At 40.0% G+C, this 14,793-nt stretch overlaps 1 protein-coding gene and 1 long non-coding RNA gene across 3 annotated transcripts in view; both read right to left on the reverse strand.

The window, feature by feature from the left end:
* The window catches only part of LOC117943201, a 15,393-nt gene extending 2,961 nt beyond the window's left edge, over positions 1–12,432 (reverse strand). Inside the window, exons 1-2 of the long non-coding RNA XR_004656313.1 lie at positions 12,236–12,432; positions 5,494–5,498 (exon numbers count right to left, since the gene is read on the reverse strand). This is a non-coding gene — a long non-coding RNA (uncharacterized LOC117943201). The remainder of the gene's footprint in view (positions 1–5,493; positions 5,499–12,235) is intronic.
* LOC117943172 (receptor-type tyrosine-protein phosphatase gamma-like) overlaps positions 1–14,793 on the reverse strand; it is a 455,813-nt gene that overhangs the window by 154,426 nt on the left and 286,594 nt on the right. The gene's annotated exons all lie outside the window — the stretch shown is intronic.

Raw genomic sequence — 14,793 nt, forward strand, 5'->3', positions numbered from 1 at the left:
AATTAGGAGCTTGCTGCCCTCCGGTGTGATTAAACAAGGTATAGCCTACAAACAACTTTAAACGTCTTCACGACAGTTTGTGTCAGCTCAGTATGCATTTTTAGCTGCAATGTGAAAAAAAAGACATGTAGACACCCACACACCCACACACCCACACACCACACACACACACACACCACACACACACACACACACACACACAAACACACACAACAACCGTTGATAGAAACAAACTGTTTGCATACGGCGCTTTGCAGACAAATAGTGCGACAAAATGAAAACTGCTACCCAGTGTTATCATTATTCATCTGATGATTTAGGAGCCGGGATGCTCTTTCCATTTCCCACACAGCAAAGGTTGATGGGAAATAAAATCCCATTCATCAATGACACATCTTTATCTGCGATACCTGCGGCAAAGCAAAGAGAGGAAGAGTGTGTTTATATGTGCGTGAATGAGTGCACAAACCCCCCTCACCCAATCCAAAGACACACACACACCCCTATCGCGTGTTAATTTACAGTGCCTCTCTTATCTAGGCAGGTGGGTAAAAGCTGGCAGAGCAAGTTCTGGAGCCACACACACACACACTCGTCCCTTCCTCCTCCATCTTTTCATCCTCCGCTCCTTGTTTATTACGACTGGGAGGCTTGGGATCGGGTGGAGATAAAAACAAACCTTGGCAGGAGGCAGCCCAACAGAATGGATAGCTTAGCTAGCCCTGATGGCAGTCTCACCTGCTCTGGGGGATGGACTTGGGAGGAGCCATAGGGGGAGGTGGCCTTATACAGCCTGAGCTGGGCATGTCACACCTGAGGTACTCTTTATTCAAGACCTTCCATTTTCCATTTCGCTGGATGTCCCTCATTTTACATCCGTTACCTTCTGCTTTCTTTTTGTTGGCGTTCTAAAGTCTCTCTGGTTGACTGCTCCTCAGGTCTCTGCAGGGTAAATCCAGACAGCTAACTAGATCTGTCCAATCAGAGTTTTCTGTTACCACTAAAACACCTTTTGAACGTATACAAGTTCCACCAAAACAAGTTCCTTCCCAAGGCAGAGGCAGCGTTGCTCCGTCCGGTGCTTACTCCACCCAAGACAATTGTTATTGGTTTAAAGGTGCCTGCTACACGCATTTCATGATTTTGAGGTCAGGTCTGAAGTTCTACCATGGAATCTGTAACTTGGTTACCTTGGTTACCTTGTTTTAAGCAATTCTAGCGTAGTATTGAAAGCCTGCAGGAAGACTCAGCTCCAGTTGGGCCAGTTCTCATTAATATTCAACAAGCTTAGCTGCTTGACTCTGATTGGCTAACAGCTAGCCTATGAAAGCCTGGCTATCAGCTAGCCTTTACCCAGCTCATGAATAGTAATGAGCTCAGGCAACATGACGTCAGACTGACCAGCTGTTGTGATTGGCCTGATTTCTCCTCTTATTTCTTTTCAGTGACTAGAGTTGACAGAGGAGGCTGCAGCTCATCTTCACATTCACCACATAACACACACAAACACACACACACATATGGACCTAACATAATTCAAAAACGGGGTTGTGTGGGGTTTGCTCTATCCAGGTAAGTCATAGTTAGCAATCCCAGTTGATGACAATGCATTAGGCGGTATTTAACAATAATAAAATTGATAATAATAGACTTTATTTGTAAAGCACTTTTTTAAACAATGTTACAACGTGCTTTCGAGAAAAACAGCAGATACAAATCAAGAACCAAACAAACAACCATCAGAGGCATAAGGAACTATAAAACATCTGATTAAAAACAACATAATTAAAAAAATATACACTGGATATGCATACACACATACTGTATGTGCACACACACATATATATATATATATATATATATATATATATATATATATATATATATATATATATATATATATATATATATATATATATAAACACATACTTATATACATATACACACATACAGTATCTTTTCATGCACATATGCTTTTCTAAAAGAAAGTTTCATGAAGGGATTATGTGCATATACAAACAGCATGGCAACATGTCCAAAAATAGAAGTTGGACAGGACTATGTGTACGGCTGATTTAATGATGAGTTACTGCTACCGATTTCATGTTCATAGAGACTGGATGTCACTCTGCTTGAAGGGAACACTATTCCTAGTGGGGTTTTGATGGTATTCCGGTTGATGGATTTGAGTAGTTGTGTTCCATGTGGTTGTTGTTCCTGATAATAAGACTTTTTGTCCTCATGAACGCATATAGCTTAAATTGTAATCAGGGTCCCACAGTCAAAACAATTGGGACAGTAAAATCTTGGTTGTTAAATGATGTCCTTTTTTACTTTCTCAGCTTATGTGTTCACCTTTTCATTAGTTAGTGAGTTAGTGGCTTTCATTTATGAAACGTGCATTTATTAATTTACACGTGAGCTTAGGCTGCAAAAAAATCTTATGTGTGGTCTGACATTGTGTAGGCAGGTTTTTCGAGTCAGTGTGGACTTGCGGTGCAGCATGTTACAGGAGAAGTCATCAGCTGTTCACTTCACTCTTTTAGAAGACCTCAATGAGCCGAGCAACGGTGCAGACGTAGTCTACACAGATGAGCCACAATGGAGAAGGTGGAACCTGCTGTACACGCCAGAACAATTCTACAACATCGATTTAGTGGGGTTCTGAACAACATCGCGCAGGAGAACCGGGCCGGATGACCCGATGCCCAGAGAGCAGTGTCCAGCACAGCCCCAACTGGGGGCTACACCGAGGAGACAGGATATTACTCCTTGCTTTCAAAAGGTATAGTGTCATGTTTGGCAATGATCTTTAATACAGGAAACAACATTTTTATTGATTCTTCAGGTTTTTGTTTGTCTTTTAAAGTGTTGTTAATGACCACAAGTGAACGATTTCTTCCTGCCATTGACCATCATATTTCGGCTTGTTTTTCCACCCCCTCTGCTGTCTGGAGACAGGGTTGGGGTGGTGGTCCAGCACGGAGGAGGGCGGGGGAAACACACGCTCTCCCTCACAGCTGTTGCCTGGCTCTGACTCATGAAAAAAACACGAGTGAACTAAATAAAACACCACATAAACTCCTCTATTGTGTGTTTATTTAAATATAGGTAAACCTACCCATAGACCTAAGAGATTCCAATATAAGCCTGTATATTACCATTAGGACTACAGTATATATATATGTCAAGGATGTATACATAAAATAATATGTATAAATAAACTTCATCTGGAGTCCAACTTACTACGGCAACACTGTTGACCGCATCAGTGATCTCTTTCCATTCTCCATTCTTCCTACAGCCTAATACCAGTGTTCAGGCTGCCAAATAGGACACGTTACTGCAAATGAACTGAGATGTCAGGGTTTCATCTCCACCTCTAAAACGTGCCGCTCCTTACATCTGACCGTGTCGTAAATAGTAGGGGCGAGGCCTTAAAAACAGAGAATATCCTGGAGTGTGATATTTAAATTACAATCATTTCCAGCCGCTGCATTTACGATCATTCTTATTGATACAAATATGCCTTAAGGAAAATTCCATGTCCCAACATTTGCATGACAAAAGTGCTGGGTCGAAAAATATTGAAACAAGTTGCCAGACCGCCTCGGTTTGATTTTAACATGCAGAGCCAGAAATGTGAACATGTGTTTGATACTTTTTACTTTAGATGTTCTCGGTGTTAAAGAACATTGTATCTTCCCATATTGCATCCAACCAAGTGTTTGAAGATGAAAAATATAAAGTCCTTCATCACATTATTTATGTGCTAAACCATCTGTTATGTTCAAGGCAAATGATCTCAAACAACTAAACAATGAATTTTGCCCCTCACTAAGAACCCCAACCACAATCCACAGTCACGCTGTGATCCATCTATTAACTTAACCACTGAACGATTTCATAAAACTCATATGCATAATTCTCAGGTTAAATCAATTACTGACCTCAAAAGCAGAAAAAAACCTTTTCTCTGCCACTCAGGCTGAAATTGGCCCCACTCTAATTATGAGCTATCAGTGCAGTGTTGTTGTTTTTGTGGCCAGATGTCAAAAGGTTTTGGTGTGAAATTGCTTCTGTTGGATGGAAATCTCACAGCTTTGAGTCTAAATAAGAGCATTTTTTTATAAAAGGAGGAGGACCAAAAAATATCTAAATATGTTGGACTATTTTTTAAAACAACACCCAGCACTTCTCACCTTAGATAGAACTTTGTCTGAGCCCCATTTAAACTATTGGAATGTTATACAGTGTAACAAACTTGAGCCAGTTAAAAAAACTTCGTAAAAAGAATCGTATCATATCATGAGCCCAGTACCACCACCCGTCCTCGATTTTGTCGCCTTGGTTTATTGAGGCTTACTGAATGTGCATCATGCATATATATTATGCATTATAATATTATCATAACGCATGCATGATATTCCAGGTCATTCATAGGTTAAACTACCGATTGTGTGAGCTTGTTCCAATCAGTGGTGCCCTGCACACTTATGAAACAAGGGAAAAACACAGAATCACTGGCAAACAACGACGGTTAAAGTGTACGAGCCTGAGTGCAGTTTGTAGGGGACCGCAGATTTGGAATGAGTCTCCATCTTCATGAAAAGTCCCAAGTCTCTTATCATATGATTGATTATTTTGTGCAATATTTGTGCTGGGATTGTTTATCTGTTTGTATTTTGTATTATTATTTTTATTTTTTAGGGCCCGAGCGCTGACAGCAGCAAAGGCCCTTTTGGAATTATTATATATTATTATTATGGAATTATTCCTCTTCTGGCAAATGAACTGCCTTTTTGAAGGGCTTAAGATATTTAATAAACTCACCATATTTGGCGGTCACATCAAGTCTGGTGAAGATTTACGTATTTTAAGGGTTGCGGGAATAGGCGCATAAAATGCATAATAATTAAGAAAAGTGAGCCCCTGCAGTACGTTTATCGTAGACTCACAACACTTGGTACACATATGTAGCATAGCAGGTCGGACATAAAACTCCATTGGAGCCCCACCCTAAATCCAACAGGAAGGCCACCATTTTGAATTGAAAGTTTGAAATTAGTGCAATTTGGCCATTTCCACATGTCGTACTTTAACAAACTTTATAAAAATTCCCCTAGAGGTTTTATCTGATGTACTTCAAACTTCATCCTAAGACGTTAAAGATGAAAAGTTATTAAAAGAAAAACTTTTTGTCATAGGGCATGGCGGCAATTTTGTGCTGTGGCTGTAACTACAGCGTAGGTTGTCCCACAATCACCAAGAGTCCAGGCCTGAGGACATCTACATGCCAAAATGGACTTTTGGAAATAGCGCCACCAACTGGCAACAGGAAATCAGCCTTTTATGTCATTGCAATCATCCGATTTACATGAAAGTTATAATGTGTGGTCTACATGTTATACTGAGCTGCCCCCAATATTTTAACTCAGCAGAGAGTTCCCATTTCATTGGTGATGTTTGACCCACCCCCTATGATTTGGCAACGCCCCCTTTCACAGTTAATGAACTGTATGACGTAAAGTCTTGTATGAGGTATCATTGAACTCAGCCGGGACTTCCATCTTCATTGGTGACGATTTGCAGTGTCTGAGAGACGCACAAATGCACGACTGCGTCCGCCAGTAACCCCGATGCGCACACATTAGCGAGGGCCCGTCTAACACTGCCTTCAGCTTTAAATACTTTTAGAATTTGTGACTGAGTATCTAATTTAGTTTTTGGAAGAAGTCACTAGTAACTGTAACTAATTACTTTTTAAAAGTAACTTTCCCAACACTGGTGGCTACAGAGTAATTATTAAATGTTTCAATATGTAGCCAATCAAATACCTTTTGAACAACAGTGGCATAAAGCAGACAGCTAGGGAAGCCTTAACTTAAAACCAGAGATTAGTTCTAAAATGAAAAATGTGAAATTATGACCAGCCATGAAGCAGGCAATTGGTGAGAATAGAGTAAAAGTCAATCATTGGCTACACTGTTGCATGTAGTTCAAAGTAAAGATCAAATGGATTGTTTCACAATCAACTATATCAACATTTTATGTTGACTATATATTATTATTATTATTTTATTATTATTTTTTTTTTTGTGGTAAATCTTAAATAATAGGTAGGCTAGTTGCTGAGCGCACATGGTGAATGGAGTTAGAGAAAACGACGACCCAACCGGTGCATACTAGTGTGTACTGCTCATCTTTTTCCTTTCCACATTTCATTAAGTGTTCTTTCATATTTTAGGACTCATCAGAAATCATTACATTCATACTACATATTCAAACATATACAAACTGGTGTCCCATAGCAACAATAGAATATAGAATGGAATAGAATCAATAACCATTTGGATTAAAAACATAAGAATACATATTGTTGTTGTCAAAAAAACATACTGACTACTGGGACCCACCTTTAGTTCTGACACACGTTCACTCAAACAACAGTTTGAATCAGAGACAGTTTGACTGTGACCAAAGGTGCACATTGCAACAGGAGAAAAAACACTGGAAAACATGGAATTCAACACCAGAGAGATTCAACCAATCAATTTCTATCTCAACTTCACTTGAAGAACAAGTACGGTGTGAGCTGAAGGACAGCGAGGCGACGCTCACCCAATGTGAATCTGAGGGGAGAGTCCACCTGATCATCCGAGAAGACTTGTTGGCCGATCTCCTCGTTGGGGCTGTGAGAAAAAGCTGATGCAGAGGAAGATGTGTGACTTGAAAGTTCAGCTTGCTGAACGTGTCCCCTCCCCACCCAGGGAAACTGAGCATCTGAAATCCCAGCTGGAAAAAGCCTTAAACGATCTGGACCTGTAGACCTTCATTACTGAAGACCTGAAAGTGGATTTTAAGCAGATGAAGGGAGAGAAGCAGGCCCTTAAAAATATTGTGGCAACTCAGAAGTTGAAGCTTCAAAAAGAGAGACAGATGCTCACGGTAGGTAAGACCACCAACGTGATGTTGGAGAGCCATCTGGAGATGGAGAAGGCTCAAGCTCAGGAGCTGAAAGATAAATTGAGCAAGACGGAGGGTGCCCTCCTAAAGCAGGACGAGGAGGAAAAGGAGTTTCTGGAAAGATCCTAGGCTCCCCAAAGAGCCCAGCTGGAGATAAAGGACAAGAAAATCAGCCAGACAGACAGCCAGACAGCTACTAGTACACCAGTACAATGCATTCCTCAGCTAGGCGGAAGCTTTTTGTACCACTTCTTCTGGTTTGCAGTGTCTGAGAGCCGCACAAATGCACAGTCGCAAGTAGAGGCATCCGCCAGTAACATCAACGCGCGCACATTAGCAAGGGCCCGTCTAACGCAGCTTGCAGCTTATTTTTTTATTCTTTTCTCTGTAAAGGTCTATATAATCTCCATAGTAAATTGAGTTTTTGGTTGGTTTATTATTTGTTCCTTCTGAAAAGCTTTTAGTAGCTTATTTGGGGTTACCCATTTCACGCGGCCTGCATGTGATAATTTTACCTCATGAAATTGTGTTTAATACTACAATGATGATGTGTGAATTAATCGAAAATTTAGTATGTTCAACCAATGGTGAAACATTGAAGAGTGAGAAGTTCATCTCATTTTGCTTAGAGAACATACAAAACAATGAGAAATAAGAAAAAAATGGGGTGTCAAGTGTCTGCAAACATTTACCTTCTGAGCCATTAAAACCCCTCATAATCTCATCTGGACCATGTAGGCAACCAAAAAACTATTCAACCAGATGCATCAACAAAAAGTGCTGTATGTTAATGTTAACTTACAGCATAGTGATGATAATGAAAAAAAATATAAAAGACTGTTTACACTTCTGTATCAACAGGATATGATAAAAAGGCATGCACCCAAACCGCTGTAAGATGACGTAGTATTAAGGGGAAACAATGGTAGAGAATGGTATTGAAAGACCCAAAATCAAACAACACTGGACTGGGATTCATCAGAAATGGCAGATACTAAAGAAAGCTCCTTGTGGGACTGGATCTAGAGGCTCTAACTTCAGATACAGTATTAGGAGACCACCCAGGTCTATATAAAAGCATCCAAAGAGCACCATGTCATGTGACCTTTAAGTCTTACCTACTGCATCTTTCACTGCTTCCAGAAATGTTAGGTAGGGGGGCGCTGACGCTGTTTTGACAGCAGGTAAATATTACCCGTTCAACGGTTTTAGGAGTAAATAAAATGCTGGCCTTTCGAGTTTTAAGCCAAGGACCCCTAACTGAGAGAGACCGACCAGGGACCACCTACTACATTCAGTATATTGAATAAAATTAAGTTGCATATGAAGCGGGCCTGCAATTACATTTAGAGCAGCCCTTTACACATGGCTTTTTATTGCATATATCAAAATAATAGTTTACATGATTTTATATCATGTTTTGATGTCATACATACATGTAGTACAGTGATCCTCCAGATGAACTGAATCTATGGACAGCTATCTTGGTGACTACCTTACCCAAGGGCCCATCCACCTATAATCAATGTTGATTTCACAAATAGGCTGATTTAAATTTGCTAATCAGATGTTCAAAACATTTACAAAACATATATTCATTTGACACCCCCCCCCCCCCTTGCAGTTACTTTGAAATCTCTGCTTACTCTAAAGGCAGACTGAATGAAGTCTGAAATATACTTTCTAATAGCATCCAAACAAAAGACAGTCCTGAGTGTGTGACGTGTGTTGACCTTGGGTGTGGCTTGACGAGTTGGAATCAATCCCACACCGTCCTGGTTGAGAATACCTGCAGCTGAATGCATACGTTAAGACTTGGGATGGAAAGCACACAACAGGGGAATGAGCATGCATGCGACACAGGGGCGTGCATGCACACACAGGATGAGTGACACAATCCAGCTCCCGACGTGTGCTGTGCTGCCTGCCAATGCTGTGCTAGGCATATTAACCACAGCATTACTGTTTAAAACAGCAGGTAGGGGCACAGCAGGTCCCTACTTCATCATCCTATTCAAGGGCCCTATTAGGCTACAATTACTAAATGGCAAGGCTTGTAAATCATACATCATTCATACCGAGCACTTGGAGAAAGCACAAGAACACGTCTCTACCTCGCCGCCCACTGCAACACAGTAATTGCTGCTGAGAAGCGCTGGGTGGAGCAGAAAGGGAAAGGATCGGAACAATAAAAATAAAAAATAAAATAGACAATACTAAGTGTAAGTAAAATGTAATGTGAAAAATGAAAAATCTAAATAGGAAGAAATTATAGAAAAAGAAAGCAAAGCCTTTTTTTAAAAAGGGAGAAGAGAAAATGTAAAGGAAATAGAAAGAAAAAAACATGCTGTGGATATTTATGATAATAACAATACTGTGTTATTTTCATCTTATTTATTCAGATTTGTATTATAAGAGAACTATCAGCTTGTTCCCCTATCCTGTGTGGTGTTGTTAGTATTGCAGAATGTACCCGCTGCTAACCCTAACCCCACCCCCTTACCACGCCTCCTTTCGCTTTTACACCCCCCCTTTGCTCTTCACACCCACCCATCTCTTTAACCCTGTACACCCACCCATCTCTTTAACCCTCTACACCCACCCATCTCTTTAACCCTCTACACCCACCCATCTCTTTAACCCTCTACACCCACCCATCTCTTTAACCCTCTACACCCACCCATCTCTTTAACCCTCTACACCCACCCATCTCTTTAACCCTCTACACCCACCCATCTCTTTAACCCTCTACACCCACCCATCTCTTTAACCCTCTAAATCCACCCATCTCTTTAACCCTCTACACCCACCCATCTCTTTAACCCTCTACATCCACCCATCTCTTTAACCCTCTACATCCACCCATCTCTTTAACCCTCTACATCCACCCATCTCTTTAACCCTCTATATCCACCAATCTCTTTAACCCTCTACATCCACCCATCTCTTTAACCCTCTACATCCACCCATCTCTTTAACCCTGTACACCCCATCCCCCCAAAGCCCAAACCCTTCACTTTTTTTTGTTGTCTCATAATAATTACTACTATAAATATTAATTTATTCAGGATACATGTCATCATATATCTGCATTGTAGTAGAAACAACATTACGAATCTACAGCCAAGGAACTTTTTCTCAGGCAACAATACATGTTTTTTGTCAAAAAAAAAAAAAAAAAAAAGAGTCTTGGTTTTGTAATGTATGGTTAAGGCTTCCGCTGAACTGTCGCTAGTTATTAAGTAAGTGTGCGCTTTTGTCTGCCAATAATTTATTAAAATTAAGATTTTCATTTTCAGCTTCTACTTTCAAATCAGCTGGGAAAACCACATCAACGCACATCACACCAACTCTGAATCCAGGTCAGTTGAAAAGGGAGAGACACTGTACCACAACTGATGTAACAACTGCTCTCAAGCTTTGAATTATGTTATGCAATATTGTCAACTGCAGCACCCGCACCCAAAGATGAATACATGGGATTAAGGGAAGAGGAGTGTTTGTGCTTTATTTTTTGGACTTTTAAATAGACTAAGGAAAAGTAATTAATTGCACAAGCAAATGCTGAAATAAGCATTGTACAAACCCCACTTCCAAGTTTGGACGTTGTGTAAAATGTAAATAGAAACAGAATAAAATGAATTGCTAATCTTTTTCAACCTATATTCAATTTAATACACTACACATACAAGATATGTAATGTTCAAAGATAAACTTTATTGATTTTTTTTGGGTACATTTTCAATCATTTTCAATTTGATGCCACATTCCAAAAGCTGAGACATAGGCAACAGAAGATTGGGAAAGTTGAGGAATGCTGAAATAACACCTGTAAAATTCCACAGGTGGTTACTTGTCATGAATGGGTATTAAAAGGAGCAAGCCCAAAAGGCTCATTTGTTCACAGGCAAGGATGGGATGAGGTTCATCACTTTGTGAACAACTGTGTGAGGAAATAGAACAGTTTAAGAAGGACAATTCTCAATGTACAATTGCAAGGAATTCAGGGGTTTCATCATCTACATTCCAGAATATCATCTAAAGATTCAGAGAATCTGGAGAAGTCTCTGCACGTAAGCGACAGGTCCGGAAGCCAAACATTGAATGCCCGTGACCTTTGATCCATCAGGCCATATTTCATTAATAAACATCATTATTATGTAAAGGATCTTACCACGTGGGCTCAGGAACACTTTGGAAAACCATTGTCAGTTAACACAGTTTGTCGCAACATCTACAATTGCAAGTTAAAATTCGACCATACAAAGTGATATCAACAACACCCAGAAATGCGCCCATCTGAGATAGACTGACGCAAACTGGAACATGTCCTTTAGTGTTACGAGTCCACATTTTAAGTTGTTTTTGGACATCATGTCCTACGAGCCAAAAAGGAACAGGACCATCCAGATTGATATCAGTGCACCGTTCCAAAGCCAGCTTTCGTGATGGACAACTTGCACATCTGTGAAGGCACCATTAATGCTGACAGCTACATACAGGTTTTGGAGTAACATGTACTGCCATCAAGCAGTCTTTTTTCAAGGACGTCACTGCTTATTTCAGCAAGACAATGCCAAGCTGCATTATACATGTGTTACAACAGTTAAAGAGGGTAACTAGACTGTCCTCCCTGCAGTCCAGACCTGTTTGCCACTGAAAATGTATTGCGCATTAATAAAGGCAAACCGGAGACCCGGGACTGTAAATAATTGACGTCTGACATCAAGCAAGAACGGAAAAGATTTTCACCTACAAAGACTCAACAATTAGTCTCATCAGTCCTCAAAGGCTTATTGAGAGATGTTAAAATGAAAAGTGATGCAACAGAGTGGTAAACATGCCCCCCGTCCCAGTGTGGGCAAATATTTTTTAAAAACAAAAGTGTATCAGTTTGAAAATTCAAGATCTTATCTTTGTAGTGTATTCAATTTAATATAGGTTGAAAAGAATACAAATCATTGTATTCTGTTTTTATTATTGTTTTACAAAAGGTACAAACCTAAATGGAACTGGGGTTTGTAGAATAAGTCCAGTTTCCTCTAGAACTCTTTAACCCTAAAGGATCTACAAACATGCTAAAAAAGCATGCAAAACACAGGAATTTGGTATAAAATTTGATAGGTGATTCTATACAATGGGACTGTGGCGTGTTTTTTTGTGTTGAGCAAAGGTTGCGTAATAATGTCTTAACTCTGTCACAGTCTTTTGCATCATTTATTCAAACTGTACATAGCTCCATCTGTCCTCAGACTGCCTGGGCCACAACCTATGACCTCATAAGGGGCAGGATTCCAGATTGACCCATCTGGGCTTTCATTTTCTCAAAGGCAGAGCAGGATACCCAGGGCTCGGTATACACCTATTGCCATTTCTAGCCAGTGGGGACCATAGGCAGGCTGGGGGAACTCATATTAATGTTAAAAAACCTCATGAAGTGACATGTTTATGCCATGGGACCATTAAAACCCTAGCTTGTTGTGTGATGATAACATCCCCATGGGAAGGCTTGTTTTAACCCTTGTGTTGTCTTCCTGTCAAACATGTAACGTTTTGTTTTTCTGGGTTGAAATTTCAACATTATGTTGTTCTTCTTCTACACTTTTCTAAACACTTTTTCTAATGTTTTTGCTGTATTTTTGGTCACTTTTTTCCGATTTATTTGGTCACTTTTTTAGCATTTAAAAAAAGAATGTATTGAGTGATTGTTTTCCATTTTTGTAGTTTTTTTCTAAATTTGTCATAGTGATATAGAAAGTTTTTGTAAACGGGTCAAATTTGACCCGAGGACAATGGGAGGGATCATCAATTTTTATTATTATTTAACTTACTTGTACTTATGTATTTGTGGTGGGGATTCAAGATTAAATTTTGTCTGAGCCCCCCCTAAAATTAAAGTCTTATCAACTTGAAATGTCAATCAAGTCTTTGTTGGTTTACATGAATCACTTTGAAAACAGGATTTCACCTAGCTCTGGCGGAATCACACCATGCAGGCAGTCTATTTTGAATATATGCTGCTTGGATTTCCACTCACATACAACAAGGAGCCTTGTTGATTATGGGCTCACTGTGCCTACTGTGTGTCCAAATATTAGTTTCCCATCCTTTCCCTGCAGAGATAGCATTGTGCAATGTTGCAGGCAGGCAATACTGTTGATCCAGGGGCTAGACTGCAATCAAACCATGCTTCTACTGTATTTCTCTACTGCTGGGGTTGCATGAGCCAGCATCAGAGGCCATGCTGAGACCTTTACAGTCTGATAGCCACTCACTGTCAGGCATTTCCACTCTGAACGCAGATACACCAAACAACTTGATGATCACTTTCTTTGCATTTGATCCTTTGTGGAAACATCATACTGTGATGTTTTCTGTTCAATGCATACAGTATATACAGGTGGGGAGCAGTGTGTTTTGGAGAGAAACACTCAGGGCCAGATGTAGTGTTATCATTGCCAACCAGCAGAAAGTGCACGCTGTGATACATTTGCTTGCGTCATATTTACCAAACCTGCAGTTCATCAGGTAATCAGTGCCTTTCTCTGCCCACTATACCATAAATTGCGCAGTAACAAAATGTTAACAGTCGCACGGCATGACAATTTCACTTTATGAGGTTTTTTAACATTAATATAAGTTCCCCCAGCCTGCCTTTGGTCCCCCAGTGGCTAGAAATGGTGTTAGGTGTAAACCGAGAACTGGGTTTCTGACTTTGCAAAAATAAAAGCTCAGATGATTAAGAATCTTTATCTTATGAGGTCATAAGGGGGAAGGTTACCTCCCCTTTCTCTGCTTTGCTTTTGTGTGTGTGTGGGTGTGGTTGTGTGGGTGTTAGTGTGTGTGTGTATATGTGTGTGTGTGTGTGCTTTTCTCTGTAGAGACATGGTATAGTTGACTAAGAAGATAAGTCAATATTAGAGAGCAGTCTGGATTTTCACTGGACCTCCATAAAAGTGCTACATGGAAACTTTTCTTTGGCAATGTCTCACTGCTAAATCAATTGTGAAGGCATACTACGAATCTTTAAAAACAGCGGCCTCAGGAAGCTTCATGCCTTCATATATGAGGTTTTGTGTTTTCAGCACAATCTTTGAGTTCTCCTACGGCAGACAGGTGAGCAATATTTCTACACTGAGTACTGAGGACAAATGCATCATTTCCGCACGGGGCTATCTCAACCAATGATACAAAGGCACCTCTATGTAACTTTGTGGAAAGGTTTGGGATGGAAAAAAGAATTGGGAGCGAAGGGAAAAGATTACAATATCAAGCTGAACTGTCAGCGTGCTGATCTACCAAATGTCAAACGATACATATTCATCTGTTTGGCCAGCCACAGCAAAGAGACAGTGCTCTAGGAGAAGTCCAAACTGAGATGGCTGACATTTCAGCATTCAAGAGACTGACAGCTGCACATAAACAACATGCAAATACACACACCCACTCTCAGAAACACACACACTCATATTTACACATTTCGCATGCAGAGAGTTTATTTGATAGATGTTGTAGCCAGGTTTTAGAATACTGACTCTTCACAGCTAAGACCATCTACTTGCTTTCAGGTAAGGCCACTTGTGTTCTGTTTCCTTAAACCTACTGAATGTCCCTTCATGCTGAAAGTAGCGATTAAAGGGTTTGTCTACCCGTTATGCTGTTCATTACCCATCCACAAAAACTAAAATGACGATTCCCACTCTTTTAAAGAAATCACTTTAAATGACTTTTTTAAAAGAACTTGAAACAAATCAGTGTATGAGGCACACACATACATACATATATATGTATATATATGTATATACATATATACATATATATACATAT

The sequence above is a fragment of the Etheostoma cragini genome, chromosome 4 (assembly GCF_013103735.1).
Source record: "Etheostoma cragini isolate CJK2018 chromosome 4, CSU_Ecrag_1.0, whole genome shotgun sequence".
Classification (NCBI taxonomy): domain Eukaryota; kingdom Metazoa; phylum Chordata; class Actinopteri; order Perciformes; family Percidae; genus Etheostoma; species Etheostoma cragini.